General features: G+C 39.6%; 1 long non-coding RNA gene across 1 annotated transcript in view; it reads right to left on the minus strand.

Annotated features, from left to right (window-relative positions):
- Positions 1 to 24,773, minus strand: part of LOC149119587 (uncharacterized) — a 298,961-nt gene that overhangs the window by 142,587 nt on the left and 131,601 nt on the right. The gene's annotated exons all lie outside the window — the stretch shown is intronic.

Below are 24,773 nucleotides of genomic sequence, written 5' to 3' on the forward strand. Positions count from 1 at the left end.
TTTTGTGGCAAATCTGAAAAGGAATGGTACTACCTATTTAGTTCATTTCAATTGCATATCAAATATGAAGGGCCTTCAAAAAGTTAATAGAAAATGCATATTACAGGAAAAGCTATGCATGAATTTCAATTTTTTGCACCAAAATAAATTTATCTCTTAATTGTATTTTTCCACAAACTGTTTGAAGTCACCTTGTACAACTATGAGAGCCATTTGTAGATGGATTTCTTACTAAGTTAGATGAATGTGACATTAGGTGAATTTTTCTGATGAGAAAAAAAAATTATGGATGATGGTAAAAGCTGAGAATTACAAAGTGTGTAGGCAGCCTTTGGGGAATGAACTTTTATTCACCACCACCTCCACTGCTGAAGCTTGGGAGTTGTTTTTAGCAGAAAAGATCTAAATTACAATTAAGAGGCATTTATAACATTCATTTACACTGGAATCCTTGTGTCATCGGTGTGTTTTTTCCCTGATGGCATCAAGGTTGTCATGGGAACAAGGAAATCAGCAGCTTAGAGTATCCAATGCTCTCTTCAAACACTCACCCATCATAAAAGAAACAAAAAAATATAAAAATCTAAGACAAGCAAAGTCAGTTTTGGGCCTGTAAGTTCTGATTCCTTAAGAAGAATGAAGGTCGATTACAGAAGAGGGGCCAGGGAGAGAAGGGGGAATGAAAATTCTTGAGAGCAAGAAATCAATACTTGGCAAACAAAAGTATTAAAAGATCGTATTATTATACCTGAACTCTTTAATATCAACCAAAAGTATATGTTACCCCTCAACCCGATAATTAAAAACAAGAAAAGAACTGATGTAGAACCACAGCAGAAACAAAGAAATAATTAAGAAATGATCTGCCTTTCAAATAAATAAATCTTTAAAAAAAAAAGAGAGAGAGAGAAAGAAACAAATTGTCTTGTGGTCTCAATTAGTGGCAAGGTGACCTAAGAGAGGTTCATAGCAGAAGAAATACATAATGACTCTTTAAAATAAGCCAAGCATATTATTTTAAATGAGCCATTGGAAATAAGGGAAAAATGTATAGCATAAGCAAAAATTGAATTGCATGATAGAATTCAAGTACAAATTACCATTTGTTTATTTTTCAGTCCCTTTTACAGGAAGGTCAGAGAACTCAATACTGTATTAAAATGTAATTTTTATGCCTGTGAGCCTAGTATTGCTGCTTCTATAATAATTCTCTTTAAGTGGAAAAGAAAGATCAGCCTAGCTAAGGGCTTCAGCACAATCAATGCTTGTCTCACAAAAATACCCAGCTTTTCTGAGGATTTTATAACCATTCTCTGTGTTTTTTTAGCCTGTGAAAAAAAGTAGTGGTTAAAGAGAATATCTATTCCTTGGAGGAATGAGACTAAAAGCTGTTTGTTTTGCTATCAATCTGGGTGAACATGTTATAGATTTACAGCTTTGCTTTATTAAGGTTCATGGAAGAGAGGGAAAAAGAAAAGAAGTGAGGTAAATGCTATTTTCTTCTTATTTAAGAATATACTTAGTGGGTAGATTGACATTTTAATCGTTGGTTTCAACTGGTTGCTTTTTTGGATTAAACTAGTGCCTTTAAATGCCACTTGATTTCTAAATGGTAGAGGATGTGGTTGTAGTTTATTTTCAACTCTCCTTTATTTCTAGGTAATAGAAAGGTGAATTGTAACTAGCTGTTAAAAAATATATATAAAATCGAATCAACATAACTCATTATCACAGTGTTGAGAAAGGGATAGCTTATGTAACAGTGAGGAACTTACAACTGAAGTATTTTAAATTCAAGGTTATGTGAAAATATCGAGTGACTTAATAGAAAAATAAGCAAAGATTCAAAAATTTGGGGGGTAGAGAGTATATCTCTGCCATTATATGAGTTTTTCATTATCAAAACGATTCCCTGTAATAAACCACCTTAAAACGCGGTGGACTGAAACCACAATCATTTATTCTCACGTAGGTTGGCTGATCAAAGTTGAGCTTGGCTGAGTGGTTCTGCTTCTGTCTATGACTTCAGCCTGGCTTGGTCCCTTGATGCAGGGCCATGACTCCAATATATGAGTGTACACTGTAGAGCCCAGGCTAACAGGACAGCAGCTAGTCACATCAATGGCAGGTGCATGGAAGATGAGCTCAACTGGACAAGTCCATTTCATGTTTCTGCTTATATCAGGACTACTATCATAGCATTAGCTAAAGCAAGGCACATCGTCAAGTTCAAAGACAAAGGACAAAGAACACCAACCCCACTCTAAGGTCACAGCAAGACACGTGGATGAGCCCAGAGTTAGTATTTCAGGGAAATGCATTCTTCCCATGAATGTGACAGGTAGAGAATAAATTTTTAAAATAATAATATAATCTGTTACTATTCAAAATAGCTGTAAAATTGCACATATTATTTAACCTCTCTTGGCTGGCATTTCTTCAACAGAAAAAAAAAATGAAGAAAGAGATGCAGTATCATATCATGAGCTTCAGAGTCATAAGACCTTGTTTGCAAGTCAGAATTGTCAAGGACTAGCTATGGCTCTTAAGCAAATCACTAAATCAAACTCTCAGATTCTTCTTTGTATTTACCAGTAGAGGAAATACTGTTCTGTTGTAGCAAACAACTCACAAATTCACTAACTTGCCACAACAAAAGTTTATTTCTCATTTCTGATATGATCAGATGCCATTTGAATACCTATGCTGGGCAGCTTACCCATAAAACCAAAGATTAGCCAACCACAGAACAAATCTGGCCAGCCTCTGTTTTCAAACAATTTCAGTGGAACACAGATATGCCCATTCACATATGTACTGTCTATGGCTACAACAGCAGAGTTGAGTTATTACAACAGAAAAATATTTATGGCTCATAAGCCAAAAATATTGACTATCTTGCTTTTTACAGAATAAAAGTTTCCCAATGCTTGTTCATAGTAATAAATGAGGGATCCAGGCTCCTTCAAATCATGGTTCCACAACAATGGAGTCTTTCACCACTAACTACTCCAAGAAGAGAGAGAACATGGCGAAGACATACTATCTACTTCACTGTATTCATCAAAAAGTAAAATTTACCACTTCTCATAGTTCATTAGATAGAAACAGTCACATGGGCAATAAAACTGCAAGGCAGGCAGGGAAATTGAGGATATTTTTTAAGCTTTCTATTAACTGAAGGAGATAAAATGAAAGTGAATAATTTTGGGCTAGTGTTGTGGTGCAGCAGGTTAAGATACCACCTGCGATGCCAGAATCCCAAAATCTTCCTAATAAAGATTTAAGGTCAGTTACCAAAGAAATAGAATTTCAATACAGCAGTAAGCCAGATAATTCTATGGAAAAATTCAGCCAAACTGCCCAAGACCAGAAAATCTCAATGAGTCTTAATAAGTTCCAGTGAACGGGGCTGGCGTCGTGGCTCACTTGGTTAATCCTCCACCTGCAGCGCCAGCATCCTATATGGGCGCCGGATTCTGACCCGGTTGCTCCTCTTCCAGTCCAGCTCTCTGCTGTGTCCCGAGAAGGCAGTGGAGGATGGCCCAAGTGCTTGGGCCCCTGCACCCATATGGGGGACCAGGAGGAAGCACCTGGCTCCTGGCTTCGGATCGGTGCAGCACCGGTCATAGCGGCCATTTGGGGAGTGAACCAACAGAAGGAAGCCCTTTCTCTCTGTCTCTCTCTCTCTCACTGTCTATAACTCTACCTGTCAAATTAAAAAAAAAATAAATTCCAGAGAACAGAAAAAGAAAGTGTTCAAAAAACTTTTATTATTAAATCCATCAAATATTGATAGGTAAACTTGATAAAGATTTAATAATAAGAAAACTACAGGCCAATCCAAGTTATGAATTTTGATCTAAGAAACCAAAACATGGGGCCAGTGTTGTGGCACAGTGGGTTAATGTCAGCATCACCTGTGGGCACCAGTTTGAGTGCTGGTTGTTCCCTGCTAATGTGCCTAGGAAAGAAGCAAAGGATATCCCAAGTGCTTGGGCCCCAAGCCACCAATGTGGGAGACCCAGATGAAGCTCCTGGCGCCTGGTTTCAGCTTGGCCAAGCCTCATCCATTGGGGCTATCTGGGGAGTGAACCAGAGGATGGAAATCTGTCTGTCTCTCCTTCTCTAATTCTGCCTTTCAAATAAATGAAATAAGCTTAAAAAAACCTAAATGAAGAACAAGCAAATTGAAACTAACAATATATTTTACAAATTAGATGTCATGACTAAATGGGTTTATTTCAGGAATGACACAAATGGTTCAATACTAGAAAATCCATTAATACTATTCAGGATATCAATAAATCTAAGAAAACAAATATAATCATGTCAGAAGATGCTGCAATTCTACTGGTAAAGCCACTATGGAAGAGAGTTTGGAGATACTACAGAAACCTGAATATAGTCCTACCCTAAGACCCAGCCATCCCACTCCTCAGATTTTTCCCAAGGGAAATGAAATCAGCAAATAAAAGAGCTATCTGCACCTCCATGTTTATTGAAGCTCAATTCACAATAGCTAAGACATGGAATCAACTTAAATGTCTGTCAATGGAAGACTGGATAAAGAAATTATGGGTTATGAGCTCTATGGAATACTACACAGTGGTTAAAAAAAAAAAACATAAAATCTGGTCATTTGCAACAAAATGGAGGAATCTGGAAAACATCATATTAGTGAAATAAGCCAGTCCCAAGGGACAAATATCATATGGTCTCTCTGATCACTGATAACTAACAGAGCACCTAAAATGAAACCTGTAGAAGTGCAATTGACACTATGAGAAGCAATGACTTGAACAGCCCTTGCCTTGACTGTCGAGGAACAGTTTATTTTTTTTAACTATTTTCTTTTCCTACTTAATCCAATTGGATGAACTCTTTACTTAACACATAATTATTCATAGGTGTTTAAATCCAATTGAAACTAGATTCCAGTAAAAAATAAGAGTGGGAATAAGAGAGAGAGGAGATGTCCAGTTCAGCACACATTCCCACAGACTTACTCCTAAGGGTAAAGCAAAAAACTCGCCATCAGACTCCAGATCCCATTAAGCTGGGTGATACTAATGCCACCTTACATGTTAAAGAGATCACATTAAGTGTGTAACTGATCATATAGATAGGATTAAGTGTCAAAGGGATCACATAAATAAGACCAAGTTTCTGGTAATAATGATAGAATTAAAAAGAAGAAAATAATCCAACATGGGAAGCAGGCTACACAGTAGACTCATAGAATGACAAACACCCTAAACAACACTCTGACCTCAGAATCAACCCTTAAGGTATTCGGATCTGGCTGAAAAGCCCATGAGAGCATTTCAGGCATGGAAAGCCAAGACACTGTGGTAAAAATGTCCTACATGAAGGATCTCTGTGAGTAAGATCCCAGTAGAAAGAAGGGGCCATAAAAGAAGGATGTACTTTTCTCTGAAGGGAGAAGAGAACTTTCACTTTGTGTATGGCCTGTCTAAATACTGATGGAGTTTGTGGACTCAAAAGGCTTCCATAGCCTTGGAAGCTCAAGACAAGAGCCACATGTGATCACTGACATCATAAATAAGAGTGTCAATTGTTAAATCAACAACAAGAATCATTGTGCACTTATTCCCCATGTAGGACCTCTGTCCTTAATGAGTTGTACTACGAGAATTAATGGTAAAACTTGTCTTCAAACAGTACTTTCTAATTTTGTGTGTCTGTGTGGGTGCAAACTAATGAAATCTTTACTTAGTATAGCGTTGGTCTTCTATATACAAAGATAATTAAAAATGAATCTTAATGAAGAATGGGATGGGAGAGGGAGTAGGAGGTGGGACGGGAGTGGGGGTGGGAGAGCGGGTGTGAGGGTAAGAACCGCTATATTCCTAAAGTGTACCTATGAAATTTGTGTTCATTAAATAAAAGCTTTTCTTAAAAAAAAAACCTCAACACTTATCCCCAAATACATTGAATAAAATAGAGCTTGATACATGTGCCGTTAATCTGATACATCAACTTGAAGGCCAGAATCTTTCTTAATGGAAAAAACACTAGACCATTGTCACTGAAATAAAAAGTCTACTCTCTCCATTACTGGTCAACATTGTATCAGAAGTATTTTCCAATGCAGTGAAATGCAAGTAAACAATCAGAGGCATAAAAAATGGAAAGGAAGAAATGAAGCACACTCTACTTGAGATGATATTATAATATGTCTTTAAAATATCAAGAGATCCAGCTTCCTGCTGGTGAGTACCCTGGGGGTCAGCAGGTAGTTTCAGTGGTTGCATTCCTGTCACCCACGTGGGAGGCCTGGATTGTGTTCCTGGCTCCCAGCTTTAACCCGAACCACACCCAGCTGTTGCATTGGGGAATGAACCAGCAGATGTGAGCTCTGTCTGTATCTCTTGCACACACCCTCAAAAATATATTAAATAAAAATTTTAAAAATAAGAAACCCACTTAAATTTTTGAATAAAAATCAGTAAGGTAGCAAGATATAAAAACATAGAAATCAAAGAGATATAAACACACTCAAATAAGACAATGAATGAGTAATCACACCAACAATAATAAAAATAAGTAAAAAAAAAAAAACAAGGAAAAATCTTAACTTACAAACTACTTGTCAAAGACACAAAAGGAGATTTGAACAAGCAAAAAATATTTTATTCTTATATAGAATGGATCAACATTATACAAATGTCAATTCTCATTCAAGTTAATGTACATGAGTTTGAACCACATGAAATTATAGGATGAAAACACCTATCAAGGGCTGGTGCTGTGGCTCAGGGAATTAAGCCTACACCTAGGATGCCAGCATCCCAAATGAGTGCTGGTTTTAGTCAACGCTGTTCCACTTCCATCCAGCTCCCTGCTAATGGCCTAGGAAAAGCAGCAGAAGATGGTTCACATGCTTGTGCTCCTGTACACATGTGGGAGACCTGGATGGAGTTCCAGGCTACTGATTTTAGCCTGGCCTACCCCAGGCCTTTCAAATAAATAAATAAATACATCTTTAAAAGTAAAGAAAAAGAAAATCCCTTATCCCAAATGCTAAAGTTCAGAAATGTCTGAGTCTGGGTTTTTTGTTTTTATTTTTACAGATTTTGGAATATCTATACACACATAGTGAGATATCTTAGGAACGGCATCAGAGCCTGAATATGAAATTCATATACATTTCATATACACCTATACAAATAGCCTGAAGATAATTTTGTAAATACTTTTAGTGTAGTTACATTTTGACTGAGCCCCATGATATGAAGTCTAGTGTGTAAAATTTTGCACTTGTACTGCCATGTCAGCATTTGAGAAATTTCCAATTTGGGAGCATTTCAAATTTTGAGTTTTAAGGTTACAGATGCTCAATCTGTATTAATATTCAACCATTTTCAATGTACTAAAATCACTATCTCATGGGGCCAGTGTTGTGGCATTCCAGGTTTAGCCACTGTTTGCAATGTCAACACCCTGTATCAGAGTGGAAGCTCCAGTCCTGGTCACTCCTCTTCTGATCCAGCTTCCTTTTAATGTGCCTGAGAAGGTAGCAGAGGACGACCCAGGTATTTGAGCCTTTGCCAACCTTGTGGAAAACCAAGATGGAGTTCCTAACTCCTAGCTTCAACCTGGTCAAGACCTGGTTGTTGCAGCTATTTGGGGAGTAAACCAGCAGGTAGAAGATCCCTCTTTGTCTATTCTTCAAATAAATATATCTTTAAAAACAAAAAGGGGTTTACATTGTGGCATATTATGTTAAGCCATCACCTGCTGCACTGGCATCCCACATGCACACCGGTTCAAGTCCCAGCTGCTCCACTTCTGATCCAGCTTCCTTGATAATGTGCCTGGGAAAGCAGCAGAAGATGGCCCAAGTCTTTGGGCCCCTGCACTCATGTGGGAAACCTGGAAGAAGTTCCTGGTATGGCCTGGCCAAGCCCCAAGTGAGCCAGCAGATGGAAGACCTCTCTGTCTTTCCATCTCTCTGTGTCTCTACCTCACAAATAAAAGTTAATCTTTAAAAAACAAGTAAATAAAATAGTTACATCATGGTTAAACATCTTAAAGTAAAATTAAAATGAAGACCAGAACTGAAAAAAATTCCTGAGCAAACAAAACCAACTAGGCCTTAAAAATAGCGTTAATGTAGCTTAAATTGCAAACATCAGCAAAACCTATCTTGGGTCATAACTGCAAAAATAAGCAAAATTTAACTTGGTTCATTTCTAGTAAATGCTTGTTAAACAGAAATAGGACTTAACCTTAACCAATCATAAGTAGTCAACTAACATATAATTATGTGACTAGGGATTTTTCAACAAAGTCTACAAAAATGTCAATTATGTAACTGCAAACCAATAAAATTTCTTTGTTTTGCTTCCACTTTTTCCCAATAAATATTTGCTTGTGATGTCTTGTCATTCATTGGAACCTGGGTCTGTCTGCTGTTCCCTAACTTACAAATTGCTACTAACTCAAAGCCTTTTAAAGTTTGTCTAACCTATATGTTTACCTAAAAGAGTAAATAAACATTAATTTATGATTTCTTTTTAGAAAAAAATAGAAAAAAATGACTCAAATTAATTTTAAAAATGGATGCTGATGGAGGTAGGGAGAAAGATAAAACCGAGGAAGGTGAGTCTTTTCTGAACTTAGCTTTTTAAAATAGTTGACTTTTGAACCATCTGAATGTCTTACATAGGTGAAAATACATCTTCATTAAAAAGAAAACTTAGGGGTGGGTGTTTTTACTTGTGGTTAAAGATGCTCATATCCTGAATTAGAGTCCCAGGGTTCAATTCCTGGCTCTGGCTCCTGATTCTAGTTTCCTGCCAATATAGACCCCAGGAAGCAGTGGTGATGGTTCAAGAAATTGGGTTCCTGCCACCAACATGGAAGACTTGGATTGAGTTCCTGGCTCCTAGATTTGGCTCAGCACAACACTGGGTTTTGTGGTCATTTTGGGTTGGAACCAGGGGATGGGATCTTTATCTGTATGTCCATCTATTTCCCTCTAAATAAAGGAGAGGAGAAACAGACATTTAGCCTAACAACATATTCGGGCACCCACATTCCATATTGGAGTGCCTAGCTTCAAGTCCCAGTACCACTCCTGATTCTAGCTCCCTGCTAATGCTCATCCTGGCAACAGCAGCTGATAATTCAGATAGTTGGGTCTCTGCCACCCATATGGGAGACCTGGATTGAATTTTTGGCCCCTGGTTTTGGCCTAACCATCCTAGTCTCAATCACTTCACACATCTGGGGAGTGAACCAGTAGATGAGACCTCTTTTTCTCTGCTTCTCAATTAAAAAAAAGAACATACAAGAAAATTTTTATAAGTTTGTTCATTTGTGATACAGATGGAGAGATAAAGAGATCTTCCATTTGCTGGTTCACTCCCCAAATGGCTTCAACAGCCAAGACTGCACCAGGCCAAAGCCAGGAGCCAGGAACACAATCTGGGTCTCCCACATGGGCAGCAGGGACTGAATTACTTAAACAATCATCCGTTGCTCCTTAGGGTGTGTATAAGCAGGAAGCTGAAAGCAGGAATAGAGCTGAGTCTTAAGTCTAAGCACTCGGATATAGGATACAGGCATTATCAGGCAGCAGAATAATCTGCTACACCACAACACTCACACTAAGAAATCTTATTTTTCCCCAAAGAAACCTTCTATTTAAGGAATACAAACTTCATGCATTTCATAAGTACAACTTTAGGAATATAGTGATTCTTCCAACCCACTCTCCCATCCCTCCTTCCTCTTCCATTCCCAGTTCAATTCTCGACGAAGATCAATGTTTGATTAACTTTATACAGAGAAGACCAACTCTATACTAAGTAAAGAGTTCAACGATATGCACAGCAAAAAAAAAAAAAAAAACTTTTCCTCAATAGTTGAGACAAGGACTGTTCAAAGTCATTGCATCCTGATCTTGAGGTTAATTTTGCTTTTTTTTAGAAACTTCATTGAAGCATCCAAGAATGATACATCTTTTGCAAGTACTTGGACATAGCTATAATACAACTCTTTGAGGAGAGAGGTCCTGCATGGGAAGTTAGTGCATGGTGAGTTTGTTGCTAATTTAATAATTAACACTCTTATGTATGACATCAGTGATCACCCAAAGCTCTTGACATGAGCTGCCTACTCTATGGAAGCCTTTCAAATCCACAAATTCCGTCAGCATTTACACAAGGCCATAAGCAAAGTACAAGTTCTCTCCTCCCTTCAGAGAAAAGTACTTCCTTCTTTGATGACTACTTCTTTCCACTGGGATCTCACCCACCGAAATCCTTCATGTGGGACATTTTTTGCCTCAGTGCCTTGGCTTTCCATACCTGAAATACTCTTGTGGGCTTTTCAGCCAGACCAGAATGCTCTAAAGCCTGATTCTGAGGTTAGAGTGCTATTTAAAGCAATTGCCATTCTATGAATCTGCTGTGTGGACTGTTTGCCATGTTGGAGCATTTACTCTTTCTAAATTCTATTTATTATTATTATCAGACCCCAAATTCTATCCATATGATCACTTTAACACTTAAGATGGTATTTTTACCACCCAGCTTAAGAGAATTTGGGGTCCCATGGCAAGTTTTTAAATTGTACCCTTAGAAGTAAGTCCATAGGAATACATGCAGAACTATACAGCTTTACAGATATAAACTTCATACACTTCATAATTATAACTTTAGGAACATGGTGATTCTTCCCACCATGCCCAGCCTCCCACCCAACCAAGAAATCTTAAACTTAGTCATTAAAATAGTAGGAATATCAGCATTGTTATTTTACTATTGTATATATACTACAGGAAAAATAAGGAATCAAATAGTTAACTCTTTACTGATCAAAATTTACAGTGTTGGAGAAAAGAAACACAAATAAAAGAAAAAACCTCCATGATATTAAATTTGAATTGGAAGTGTATTTTAAACAATTTAGTTTATATCAATACAGTCACGTGTCATATAACAACATTTTGGTCAATTACAGAAAATGATAGAATGCATATACAAGAGTGGTCCCTGGCCGGCACCACGGCTCAATAGGCTAATCCTCCACCTGCGGTGCCAGCACACCGAGTTCTAGTCCCAGTTGGGGTGCCAGATTCTGTCCCGGTTGCTCCTCTTCCAGTCCAGCTCTCTAATATGGCCCGGGAGTGCAGTGGAGGATGGCCCAAGTGCTTGGGCCCTGCACCCGCATGGGAGACCAGGAGAAGCACCTGGCTCCTGGCTTCGGATCAGCGTGGTGCACCGGCCGCAGCAGCCATTGGAGGGTGAACCAACGGAAAAAGGGAGACCTTTCTCTCTGTCTCTCTCTCTCACTGTCCACTCTGCCTGTCAAAACAAAAGTGTTCCCATAAGAGTGTATTGCCTAGTGTCCTTGCAGTGATCTTAGTTTGTCTAAGTACACCTTATAAGTTCAGACAACCAGAAATCACATAACAATGCATTTCTCAGGACATTAAGCAATACATAACTGTATATGTTGGCAGTGTCATTGTAAGGCACTGGAAACAAAGACATCCCAATGGTACTGAAGACAGCTAGCACCCATATCTTGATGTGTTAGAACCATTTACCACTAGTATAAACCTATATGAGGAAAACAGTTGAATTCATATCAGTGGCAGAGAAAGTACAAAGGAATCCTGAAATATTTCCTGCTAGAAATCAAATAAGGGCTCAAAGAATTATGAGAACATGTCGGAGGGAGCCAAGATGGTGGAATAGTGAGAGCATGCACTGATAGTCCGGGAAAAGATAGTTTAATAAAAGTAAAGATACTGTAGTTTCAGGGAAAGGTTCAGGAAAAAAACTGCAGAGGAAACTCTTCCGGAACTAGGTGAACACGGTGGACCTACATGGAGGGCAAGAGCGCCCACGGCTCGGGAACCCAGCTGTGGAGTCTATAAAACAGCACTGGAAAGGGAGGTGAGGCGAAACCTCAGTAGCCTGAGACATTGGTGGGGAAATGGCAGGAAGGCCTAGAGAGAACGAGGCTAGAAACCCCACTGGGGAAAGTTCACCAGGCTAACTAGAGAAGAAGAAAAAATAAATAAATTAAAGGGACCGGCATGGACACGAGTCTCTCTCTACACTCACCTTACAAAGGTGAGCAAGATAAAGAGCAGGCGCCATTTTGGACATACATAAAAGCGGTGCCTGCCATCAGCCAAGCAGAAAAACCTGACTCTAGTGGGGAGAAATAACAGGAGGTTAGGAGCTAGTGAATGTGTGGAGCTAATGAACAGAGACTGTGAAAAACTGAAGGTGTGGGAGAGAACTCACGGAGACATGAGTACCCTTGGGAGAGTACACAAACTCGGTAACCTTGGCAACACGGTGGGAGAAGGCAGAGAAATTTGAGCTTACACTGAGGACTTTACAGATCCTTTGTGTGGTCCTTGGGGCAGAGCAAATGAATATTATACCCACAGGGGCCAGATTTCAGACATTGACTACCTTCAATCCCACTCAGCTGTGTGAAATTACTTCCCTTCTGAACTGAGAGAGAGAGAGAGAGAGCACGAGAGAGAGATTTACCACTCCTAACCTGGGTGTGTCACATTTTGCACACCATTAACCCTGAAGAACCAAACAGAGCTCTCTGGCCACACCCATAACAAGCCTCTAAGAATCCATCAAAAGCAGACAGTCCACGTAATCTAGAGTCAGAGTATAACAAGAAAAACCACTACAGTGAAGAAACCAAAGAATATCTCCACAATGCCAAGCAACAAACGCAGAAACCAAGGAAACAAGAACAAGGAAGACATTACAATGCTCCCAGATGAACAAGACACCCCAATTCAAGATTATGAAGATGATGAGATAGAAGCAATGCAAGAAACTGATCTCAAAAAAATTAATAAAAACATTAAGAAGTTCTCAAAAACAAATTATTGAACTACAGAAATCCTTCCTGGGCAGGATAGAAATTCTCTCACGCAAAAATGAAATATTAAGGAGGAATCAAAATGAAATGAAGCAACTAGTAGAACAAGAAACTGTGGTAGTGAAAAGAAATCATAATGAAATGAAGAATTAAATAGATAAAATGACAAACGCATTAGAGTGCCTTAAAAACAGAATCAGTGAAGCAGAAGAGAGAATATCGGACTTAGAAGACAGAGTACAGGAAAATATACAGTCAAACCAAAGAAAAGAAGAGGAAAATAGAAATCTAAAAAATATTGTCGTGAATCTACATGATACTATTAAAAACCCCAACATTCGAGTTCTAGGAGTTCCTGAAGGCATGGAGAGGGAGAAAGGATTAGAAGGCCTTTTTAGTGAGATACTAGCAGAAAACTCCCCAGGTTTGGAGAAGGACAGAGACATCCTAGTACAGGAAGCTCATAGAACCCCTAATAAACATGACCAAAAGAGATCCTCACCATGACACATTGTACTTAAACTCACCACAGTGAAGCATAAAGAAAAGATCCTAAAATGTGCAAGAGAGAAACGTCAGATTACTCTCAGAGGATCTCCAATCAGACTCACAGCTGATTTCTCATCAGAAACCCTACAAGCTAGGAGGGAATGGCGAGACATAGCCCAGGTACTAAGAGAGAAAAACTACCAGCCCAGAATATTATATCCTGCAAAGCTCTAATTTGTGAATGAAGGTGAAATAAAGACCTTTCACAGCAAACAGAAATTGAAAGAATTTGTCGCCACTTGTCTAGCCCTGCAAAAAATGCTTAAAGATGTGTTACACACAGAAACACAGAAACATGGCCATCAATATGAAAGAAGGTAAAGGAAGAAAATCTCCCAGTAAAAGATCACAGGAAACTCAAAGCATATACTAGAAAATATCTTTGGGAAAATGGCAGGGCTAAGTTACTACTTATCAATAGTCACATTGAACATTAATGGCCTGAACTGCCCAGTTAAAAGACACAGATTGGCTGAATGGGTTAAGGAACAAAACCCATCTATTTGCTGCTTACAAGAAACACATCTTTCCAACAAAGATGCATGCAGACTGAAAGTGAAAGGCTGGAAAAAGATATTCCAGGCCAACAGAAACCAAAAAAAAAAAAAAAAAAAAAAAAAAAAAAAAAAAAAACAGGTGTTGCCATATTAATATCAGACAAAATAAACTTTAACACAAAAATTGTTAAGAGAGACAAAGAGGGACACTATATAATGATTAAGGGTTCAAGTCAACAGGGAGATGTAACTATTATAAATGCATATGCACCTAATTACAGGGCACTGCTTTATTTAAAAGTTATGTTAAGGGACTTAAAGGGAGACAACAGTACTGGGGGACTTCAATACTCCACTCTCAGAAATAGATCAACCAGACAGAAGATCAACAAGGAAACAGCAGATGTAATTAACACTATTGCCCTAATGGGTCTAACAGATATCTACAGAACTTTCAATCCTACATTTAAATAATTTGCATTCTTCTCAGCAGTGCATGGACCCTACTCTAGGATTGACCACATACTAGGCCATAAATAAAGTCTCAGCAAATTCAAAAGAATTAGAATCATACCATGCAGCTTCTCAGACCACAACGAAATGAAGTTGGAAGTTGGCAACTCAGGAATCCCTAGAGCGTATGCAAACACATGGAAACTGAACAACATGCTCCTGAATGAAGAGTGGGTCATAGAAGAAATCAAAAGAGAAATCAATAACTTTCTGGAAGTAAATGAGGATAACAACACAGCAATATAAAAACTTATGGGATACAGCAAAAGCAGTGTTGACAGGAAAGTTTATAGCAATAGATGCCTACATCAAGAAATTGGAAAGGCACCAAATAAATGAGCTTTCTTTTCTTTTCTTTTCTTTTTTTTTAAACAGGCAGAGTGGACGGTGAGAGAGACAGAGAGAAAGGTCTTACTTTTCCATTGGTTCACACCCCAGTGGCGGCTGCCACCAGCACACTGCGGCCGGCCCACCACGCTGATCCGAAGCCAGGAGCCAGGTGCCTCTCCTGGTCTCCCATGGGGGTGCAGGGCCCAAGCACTTGGGCCATCCTCCACTGCACTCCCAGGCCACAGCAGAGAGCTGGAATGGAAGAAGGGCAGCCAGGACAGAATCCAGCGCCCTGACCATGCACTATGCTAGGGTTTGAAGATGACTTGGCCCCAAAACCTATGTAGGAATTTAAACCTTAAAATTTTAAGTTAATTGCACTGAAAGGGTAGAAACTTAATTCAATTATAATGATTAGGAAATAGGGCCTGGTGAGAGGTCCTTAGATGTGTTCTCTTGGAAAGTAGTTCTCATGAGGGGTTGTTATAAAAGCATGAGTTTGGGTCCAGCCTCGAATTTACTGAACCTCCCAAACTGTAAGAAAAATAAACATTTTCTCTTTGTAAAGTCAGCTACCTCAGGTATTTCACTGTATTAACACAAAGTTATTACACTCTATAAACATGTACAATTATTATGTCATCTAAATATGAAATTTTAATTTAAAGACTATGTAATTTGAAGTTTCCTTGGATTCTTATTGAATCTGACTGTTAAAGTATTTTGGTGGCTTTTCTGCACATCAAAGGCCTTGAGAAGGCCTGGGGGACAGGTATTTATGGAGATTGGTGGGGTGTTGCTGAGTGAATGTCCAAGAGCTCTGGAGGATGGTTCCTGACACTTCTCAATCTCTATCAAGTATGTACCCCATTCTTTTCTGTCTCCCAAGTCCATATCACCACCTTGGGAACAAATGCTTCCTACTTGTGAGGATATGAGAGGAATCAGGATGGAGCTTGGGGAGAGAGAAAAGAAAACACAAGAGGACACTGATGACAGGCAAGGAAAGAACTGATGAATATGTCTAGAAAACAGACAAATAATTACTGTGGTCAACATACAGGAAGCACTTCATGTTGCTCCTCCAAACCTTCCATGTGCTTACTTGAAGTTTCCACTTTTTTTTGACAGGCAGAATTAGACAGTGAGAGAGACACAGAGAAAGGTCTTCCTCCCGTTGGTTCACCCCCCAAATGGCTACTACAGCCGGCGCACTGCGCTGATCCGAAGCCAGGAGCCAGGTGTTTCCTCCTGGTCTCCCATGTGGGTGCAGGGCCCAAGGACTTGGGCCATCCTCCACTGCCTTACCGGGCCATAGCAGAGAGCTGGACTGGAAGAGGAGCAACCGGGACAGAATCCGGCTCCCCAACCGGGACTAGAATCCAGAGTGTTGGCACCGCAGGCGGAGGATTAGCCTAGTGAGCCTCGGCGCTGGCCTGAAGTTTCCATTTTAAGTATAGCCTCTTACATACCGAAATTATAATCTAAAGAGTTGATTCTGATCACTTCTTGGCCTTTTGGCTAAGATCAAGTGTGAAGAATTGATTCTGACATTTAAAATTTCAAAACTTAAGGAGATGCCACAAGGATAGCCTAGGGCAGGTTATATAAACTCTCTGTGCCTCAGTCTCTTCATCTGTGAATTGGGGATAATGATAGTACAGTCATACCTCATGTAGCTCTGTATCAACAGATTCAACCAATCTTGGATCAAAAATACTCGGAAAAAAATTGTCTTGAAAATGTATAACAATATAACAAACACTTACATAGCATGTATATTGTAATAGGTATTATAAGTAATCTAGAGGTGATTTTAAAGTACATGGGAGGATTGCATGGGTTATAAGCAAGTACTACATCATTTTTTAAAATAAGAGATGCAAACATCTATCAACTTTGATCTCCACAGGGGATCCTAGAATCATCCCTTTTGGATACTGAATGATGAATATACCAACCTCACAGGACTTTACAATATTAAATGTGTCAAGTAGCTTTTCCAACATCACACAGCCATTAAGCAGCACAGCTGTGATTTGAACCCAGCCAAGTGGCCCCAACATCCATCAGTAGTTCTGAAACACTATACCAGAACCACCTTACAAAATGTAAGGAGAAATTAGAGAACCCCGAAGCTGCCCCTTCTTTAGTTATAGTGTTGATGAACAATCATTTGCAGATTGTCCCCCCTTGTGATAATCCAGAATCCTCAGAGAAGCTTCTGGGTTTTTCTGTCTGTTGTGAAAAGCCATTGAACTGGCAATTCTTTCCACACCTCATCATTGTGGCCATTATATGAGGACAGTTCAGACTTCAGTCACTTAACCCCCAGTTAACAATGTGTGAATGGATATAAAAAAAATGTTGTTAAAGGTGGAGTCATCATAATACCAGATATCGAGAAATACTACAGGGCAGCGCTGTGGCATACAGGGTAAAGTCGGCACCTGCGATGCAGGCATCTCATATGGGCGCCGGTTCGAGTCCTGGCTCCTCCACTTCCGATCCAGCTCTCTACTATAGCCTGGGAAAACAGTAGAAGATGGCCCAAGTCCTTGGGCCCCTGTACCCACATGGAAGACCCAAAAGAAGCTCTTGGCTTCAAATAGGCATGGCTCCGGCCATTGTGGCCACCTGGAGAATGAACCAGCGGATGGAAGACCTCTCTCTCTCGCACTCTCTCTGCCTCTGCCTCTCTAACTCTGCCTTTCAGATAAATAAGTCCTTTTTTTAAAACATCCTGGTACTGATACAAAAACAGATGGATAGACCAATGGAACAGAATAGAAATGCTACAAATCAATCCAAGCATCTACACCCATCTTATCATTGACAAAGGAGCTAAAATCAATCCCTGGAGCAAGGATACTCTCTTCAACAATGGTGCTGGGAAAACTGGATCTCCACATGTAGAAATACGAAGCAAGATCCCCTACCTTACACCTTACACAAAAATCTGCTCAAAATGGATTAAAGATCTAAATCTATGACATGATACCATCAAATTATTAGAGAACCTTGGGGAAACCCTGCAAGACATTGGCACAGGCAAACAGTTCTTGGAAAATACCCAAGGGACACAGGCAATCAAAGCCAAAATTGATAAATGGGATAACATCAAATTGAGAAGCTTCTGTACTGCAAAAGAAACACTGAGCAAAGTGAAGAGGCAACTGACAGAATAGCAGAAATTATTTGCAAACAATGCAACTGATAAAGAATTAATAATCAGAATGTATAAAAAGATCAAGAAACTCCACAACATCAAAACAAACAACCCACTTAAGAGATGGGCCAAGGACTTAGACAGACATTTTTCCAAAGAGGAAATCCAAATGGCCAACAGACAAAATGCTCAGGATCACTAGCAATCAGGGAAATGCAAATCAAAACCGCAATGAAGTTTCACCTCACCCCAGTTAGAATGGCTTTCATACAGAAATCAACAAACAGCAAATGCTGGTGAGGATGTGGGGAAACAGGTACCCTAATCCACTGTTGGTGGGAATGCAAACTGGTAAAGCTACTAAGGAAGACAGCTTGGAGATACCTAAGAAATCTGAATATAGTCCTAACATACAACCCAGCCATCCCACTCTTCGGAATTTACCCAAGGGAAAGAAAATCAGCATATAAAAGAATTATCTATACTCCCATGTTTATTGCAGCTCAATTCACAATAGCTCAGACATGGAATCAACCAAAATGCCTGTCAACTGAAGACTAGATAAATAAATTATTAGATATGTACACCATAGAATACTATACAATAGTAAAAAAAAAAAAAAAAACATAAAATCCAGTCATTTGCAACAAAATAGTTGAGTGTGGAAAACATCATATTTAGTGAAATAAGCCAGCCCCAAAGTACAAATACCATACATTCTCCTGGACCTGTGATAACTAATAGAGCACCAAAAAGGCAATCTGTAGAAGTGAAACTGACACTTTGAGAAGCAATGACTTGAACAGCTTTGTCTTGACTGTTGAGGAACAGTATTTTTTTCATATTATTTGTTGAACTCTTTACCTAACAGAGTTAATCATAATGTATAAAGTCAATTAAAAATAGATCTTAGTAAACAAAAAAGAGAAGGAATAAGAGGAGGTGGAGACGAGGGGTAAGTATGTGGGTAGGAAGGCAGGCAGGCACAGTGGGAAAAATAACTGTGTTCCTAAAGTTGTAATTATGAAGTGTATGAAGTTTGTAACTGTAAAACTGTATAGTTGTGCATACATTCCTATGGACTTACTTCTAAGGGCACAGTTTAAAAACTTGTCATGGGACCCCAAATCCCCTTAAGCGGAGTGGTAAAAATATCATCTTAAGTGTTAATGTGGTCATATAATAGGATTAAGTGTTAAATGATCATATAAGTAGGATTAAATGCCTGGTAATAATAATAGAATTAAAAAGGAGTGAATGCTCTTACATGGAATGCATCTACACAGCAGACTCATAGAATGACAATCACTTTAAGTAGCACTCTGACCTCTATCAGCCCTTAAGGCATCTGGTTTGGCTGAAAAGCCCACAAGAGTATTTCAGACATGGAAAGCCAAGACACTGGGACAAAAAATATCCTATATGAAGGATCTTAGTTGGTAAGACCCCAATGGAAAGAAGTGATTATCAAAGAAGGAGGTATTCTTCTCTTAAGGGAGGAGAGAACTTCCACTTTGCTTAGGGCATGTCTAAATACTGACAGAGTTTGTGGATTCAAAAGGTTTCCATAGAGTAGGCAGCTCATGTCAAGAGCTTCGCGTGATCATTGACATCATACATTAGAGTGTTAATTGTTAAATTAACAACAAGGGTCACTGTGCACTAACTTCCCATGTAGGACCTTTGTCCTCAAAGAGTTGTAATATGAGTTAATAGTAAAACTTGTTCTCAAAGATTTATTTCCTCTTAGTGTATTAAGTGGAGGATATTCCTATGTCTCATAAGTTTTAGTTAGGCTTAAGTGTCCAACTCCATTCCTTGTCTTCTTAGGTGCTTCCTTAATTAATGATAAAACTTGTTCTCAAGGACTTACTTTCTTTTAATGGATTAAATGGAGGATATTCTTATGTCTCATAAGTTATGGTTATGTCTAAGTGCTCACAAAAGATGTATCATTCTTGGGTGCTTCTTTAAAGTTAAGTTTCTTAAAAAAAAGTGAAATTTAAGAAAATGTTGTTAGTAGCTACAAAGGTGACTAGAATAGGTGTTTAATTGAAAGTTAACCATGACTTCATCTACTTACACCACAAGGAAAATCTTAGGGCTGTGTATCCTGAACTGAACTAGCATCATTTTATTATGATTTTTATGCCTGTTGATGAAAACCATTTTCAAAGCAAGGCAAGTTGAGGAGGAGGAAAAGGATCAATAAATGGAATATAAAGTGAGGACAAGGGCAAGACAAAAACAGGGAAAACTGTAGTATGGTGTGATAAACTCATAAGCTTTAAACTCAAACAGACCTGTGTGACAATACTGCCTGACCCTGTTAAGTATCTTTATCAGTCCAAGCTTCTATACCCCGAATTCTATGGTGGGGATAATATCATCCACTTCATAGAGATTTTGTGAAAGGGCATTGAGACAAGCAAAGGAAAGTATCTGTATAGAGCACAACACAGAGTAGCCACTCAAAAATGGTAGCAGGTACTTTTTAGGGCATGGCACATCATATCAGATTTTTAAGGAGCACATATATGTAGCTCTATATTCACAGCAATGAGGTATATATGCTGCACATAAAGCCAATGCATTTATTTACTGAAAAACACACTTGCTAAAAGGAACATTTACAAACACACCCTTTTGTCGCTCCCCCTCTTCGTGGAGGAACGACACAAGACCCTGCGCTGTTCTTTCGTCTGCTCGGCCCTCCCCGGGTTTGCTGCTGGTTCTTCCCGGGTTGGCTACCGTCCCTTCCACCTCCGTGGAAGGGCGGTTCCCCCTGCCACATTCCCCACTTCCGCGGGGGAGCGGCACACCGCCGGCCGGCTCTCTCGGGGGCTGCACAGGTGTTCCCCTTAGATGTTCCTCTTAGATGTTCCTGGTGCATGCCGTCTCTCTCCTCCTTTATAGTCCTCTTCCACCAATCCCAACTCTGCTACCCACACGCCGAGTACGCTGCTCTCCTCCAATCAGGAGCAGGTCCCACAGTTTATTGGTTGAACTGGAGGCAGCTGTGTAGAAGCTGTTTCCCTTCTCAGCGCCATATTGTGGGAAAGCAGATGCATAGAATAAGTCTTAATTCCAGTAACTTAGTCTAGTCCGAGTTGCTCCCCACACCCTTTTATTGTGCTCGCTGCTCATGTACAGAGCAAGTGAAGGGGGAATTGCAATCTATACTTGAAGAGCCTCTTGTCAGCTGACTAAGCACAATAGCAAACATCAGAGAAAAATTACTTTGTGCATAACCAAATACAAAGGAAAGCATTTAAATAGGCTTGAGATCAAGGATAAAAAAGTGACATGAACTTTGATTCTAGGCTTTGCATTATATTCACATGTGCTGATAGTCTTTTGTTATTTCAGATAATATTAATGATTGGAATTTAGAATAAGACCAAGAACATGGTAAACACCATTTATGTGGTTTATATTTATTAACTAATTCAGTACTTTAACAACCATGGTCATTTTATTATGCCCATCTTGTAGATGAAGATACTAAAGCAGAGAGGTGAAGCAATTCACCCAGGGTTACACAGCTAGTAAAAGATCAAGGTAAGATTCAACACCAAACAGTCTGCTCCAGAGTCCAGGTCTCAGCCTGACACCATATCATGTCACACGTTGAATTTATTTCCCAAAGATAAAAATCACTTGCATATATACATAGCTACATTGCATAATTCAGTGTTGAGGGTTTTACCTTTTCCTGTCAAATATGAAGTGATATAACAACCTAGAAACAGTGCTAGGAAGATAGAAGTTCCAAAACTACTATATTTAAAGTGCAGAGGGGCTGACACTGTGGCATAGCAGGTTAAGCCGCCGCCTGCAGGGTCAGCATCCCACATGGGCGCAGGTTTGAGTCCCAGTTGCTCTACTTCCAATCCAGCTCCTTGCTAATGTACCTGGGGAAGCAGTGGAAGATGGTCCAAGTGCTTGGGCCCCTGCACCCGCATGAGAGACACAGACGAGAGTTCTGGCTTGGCCTGGCTCAACACCAGCTGTTGTGGCCATTTGGGGAGAGAACCAGCGAATCAAAGACCCCTCTCTCTCTTTCTCTCTCTCTCTCTCTCTCTCTCTCTTTCTCTCAAGCTTGGCCTTTCAAATAAACAAAATAAAATAAAATCTTTAAAAAAAAGTACGGAGTGTCTTACAGCTGTTGAGTTTCATCTCTCAGTACCCACGTGGTCAAGGAGAACTCAAAGCATCTATGTATATTCTAGTATGTACTGCTCCTAAAGCCCTGAACAGTAGTTCTCAGACTTGTCATGCCAGCTGCAAAGAATAACTAATCAAATATAGCAACCAGAAATAGTATAAATTCATGAGTGCACCACTGGCCTTTTACCCACAGGGCAAGACCACTTCAGAGTAGAGAAAACCAAACCTTGCAGCTCAGCCTCAACTTTCACCCTGATTTCCCATATTCAGTAGCCCAGAGAAGTAATTTTCAGCTTAGTCTCTCGCTGATTGCCATCTGCCTCACAAAACTATTACCCACTTGGCCGGCACCACAGCTCACTTGGCTAATCCTCCACCTGCGGCGCCAACACCCTGGGTTCTAGTCCCGGTTGGGGCACAGGTTCTGTCCCGGTTGCTCCTCTTCCAGTCCAGCTCTCTGCTGTGGCCCTGGATGGCAGTGGAGGATGGCCCAAGTGCTTGGGCCCTGCACCCACATGGGAGACCAGGAGAAGCACCTGGCTCCTGGCTTCGGATTCAGTGCAGCGCACCAGCCGTAGAGGCCATTTAGGGAGTGAACCAATGGAAGGAAGAACTTTCTCTCTGTCTCTCTCTCTCTCACTGTCTAACTCTGCCTGTCAAAAAAAAAAAAAAACTATTACCCACTATGTATCTTCCTTCTTAACTCAATGTGTTCTAAGCCTGATAACCAAGACTGCTACAGAGCCACTCCCAAATGGAGTGAATAGACTCAATTGCATTTCACTTCAAATGGGGTTGCTTACAGGTCAGTATTGAGATAATCAGCCAAGCAGCTTATGCCTCTGCCACCCCTGCTGTTGCTGGTTGTTTCATAACATGGGAAAACTCAAACACATTTATTGACACATAAAAGTGACAACTGAAATGCTAAGAAAATCACTTTATTTTCTTAAGATGGGACACAGCAAGTAACACCTCCTTGGGTGTGGTTTTGTTTTTCCTTCCAATTCCTCCTTCCATATATTTTATGGTGAATCTCAGTCTTGAAGACTAAGGAACAACATTAAGTGAACAAGTACTTTCCCAGCCTGAGATAGCTGTGGCTTGATCTGCAATAGAAAATACCAGTAGAAGGTAAGACCTAGCTGATTGAGAGAAAGATATGATTCATGTTTTTCTACATTTTAAGGTCTTAAATTTATCTCTTGCTAAGCCAAGAAATATTTTATAGCATTATTATTTTGTTCCAGGTACTACGATTTATAAAGAATTTATCTTTATCAAATACATAGCCAATATGTCCCACAGTAAGGATTCAAGTAATTAAGGCACAATCCTTCAATTATGGACTTTGTTTGCTACATACATCACTGTCTGACCCTCAGTCTCACCTAGGATCACAGATTATATACAAAAAGGTTACTGTTCCAGGAGGTGGAGCCCTGGAAGGGAAAGAGGACAGGTCTCAAAGCAACTTCCCTCTCTTTTATCATCAAATGGAAGGAGAAATAAAAAGATGTAAATGCTTTTCATTCTGCTAGGAGGCAAGAGAAGCTTAGATATAATCTGATCATTAGATTTTTTTTTTTAAGAAAAAAGGTGGCTTGATTTTTTTAGGTAAATATTTTTAGAATGCTTAATCTGGAAAACACACAAAATTGGTAAACATAAATATTAGAGGGGCCAGTGCTGTGGCAGAGTAGGCTATGCCTCCACTTGTGGTACCAGTATCACATATGGGCGCTGGTTCATGTTACAGCTGTTCCTCTTCTGATCCAGCTCTCTGCTATGGCCTGGGAAAGCAGTGGAAGATGACCCAAGTCCTTGAGCCCCTGTACCAATGTGGGAGACCAGTAAGAAACTCCTGGTTCCTGGCTTCGGATTGGCCCAGCTCTGGCTGTTGCAGACAGTTGGGGAGTGAACCAGATTGATGAACTTTCTCTTTCTCTCTCCCTCTCTAATTCTGCCTTTCAAATAAAATATTTCAAATAAATAAATATTAGAAACAAGAAAACCGGTTTTAAAACTACTATGAAATTTAGTAAGGGAATAGTAATTACATAGAACTGGTAGGAGACATCTGCATCTGGAAAGGAGAAATAATGCAACTATATTGATCCTCCCACTTGAAACAGCTAAAATATTGGACAAACAGTATGATATAAGAGTGTTCTCACATTGGATATCAGGCAACAGAGTGTAAGGATTCTTACAACAGGGGGGATAAAAGTAAGCTGATGAACCAGGGGAGCAAATGGTACGAAGATCTAAAAACCAATTCAGCTGATAGTACCACTTCCATTCTGAAAGCCAACAGGCTTATGACTCAAGAACTCATTTTTCAGTTCCAAAGACAGAAATGTCACAGCTGAAGCAGAAGGCAGGCAAAGTTCTCTCTCAGCCTTTTGTTCTCTTTAGGTCTTCAATTGACTGGCTGAGGCCCACCCAAGTTAGAGAGCCAATCTGCTTCCCAATCTATATATTCAAATGTTCATCTCATCCAGAAATGTTCTCAGAGACACACCCAAATGATGTTTGGCTAAATGTCTGGGCACGCCATGGCCTAGTCAAGTTGACACAAAGAATTAACTATCACAAGTATACAGTTTAACATAAAAAAAAAATGGGAGATTTTAACTTTTTTG

This window comes from Oryctolagus cuniculus, chromosome X (assembly GCF_051225735.1).
Source record: "Oryctolagus cuniculus isolate XC-2025 breed Fujian yellow rabbit chromosome X, ASM5122573v1, whole genome shotgun sequence".
NCBI lineage: Eukaryota > Metazoa > Chordata > Mammalia > Lagomorpha > Leporidae > Oryctolagus > Oryctolagus cuniculus.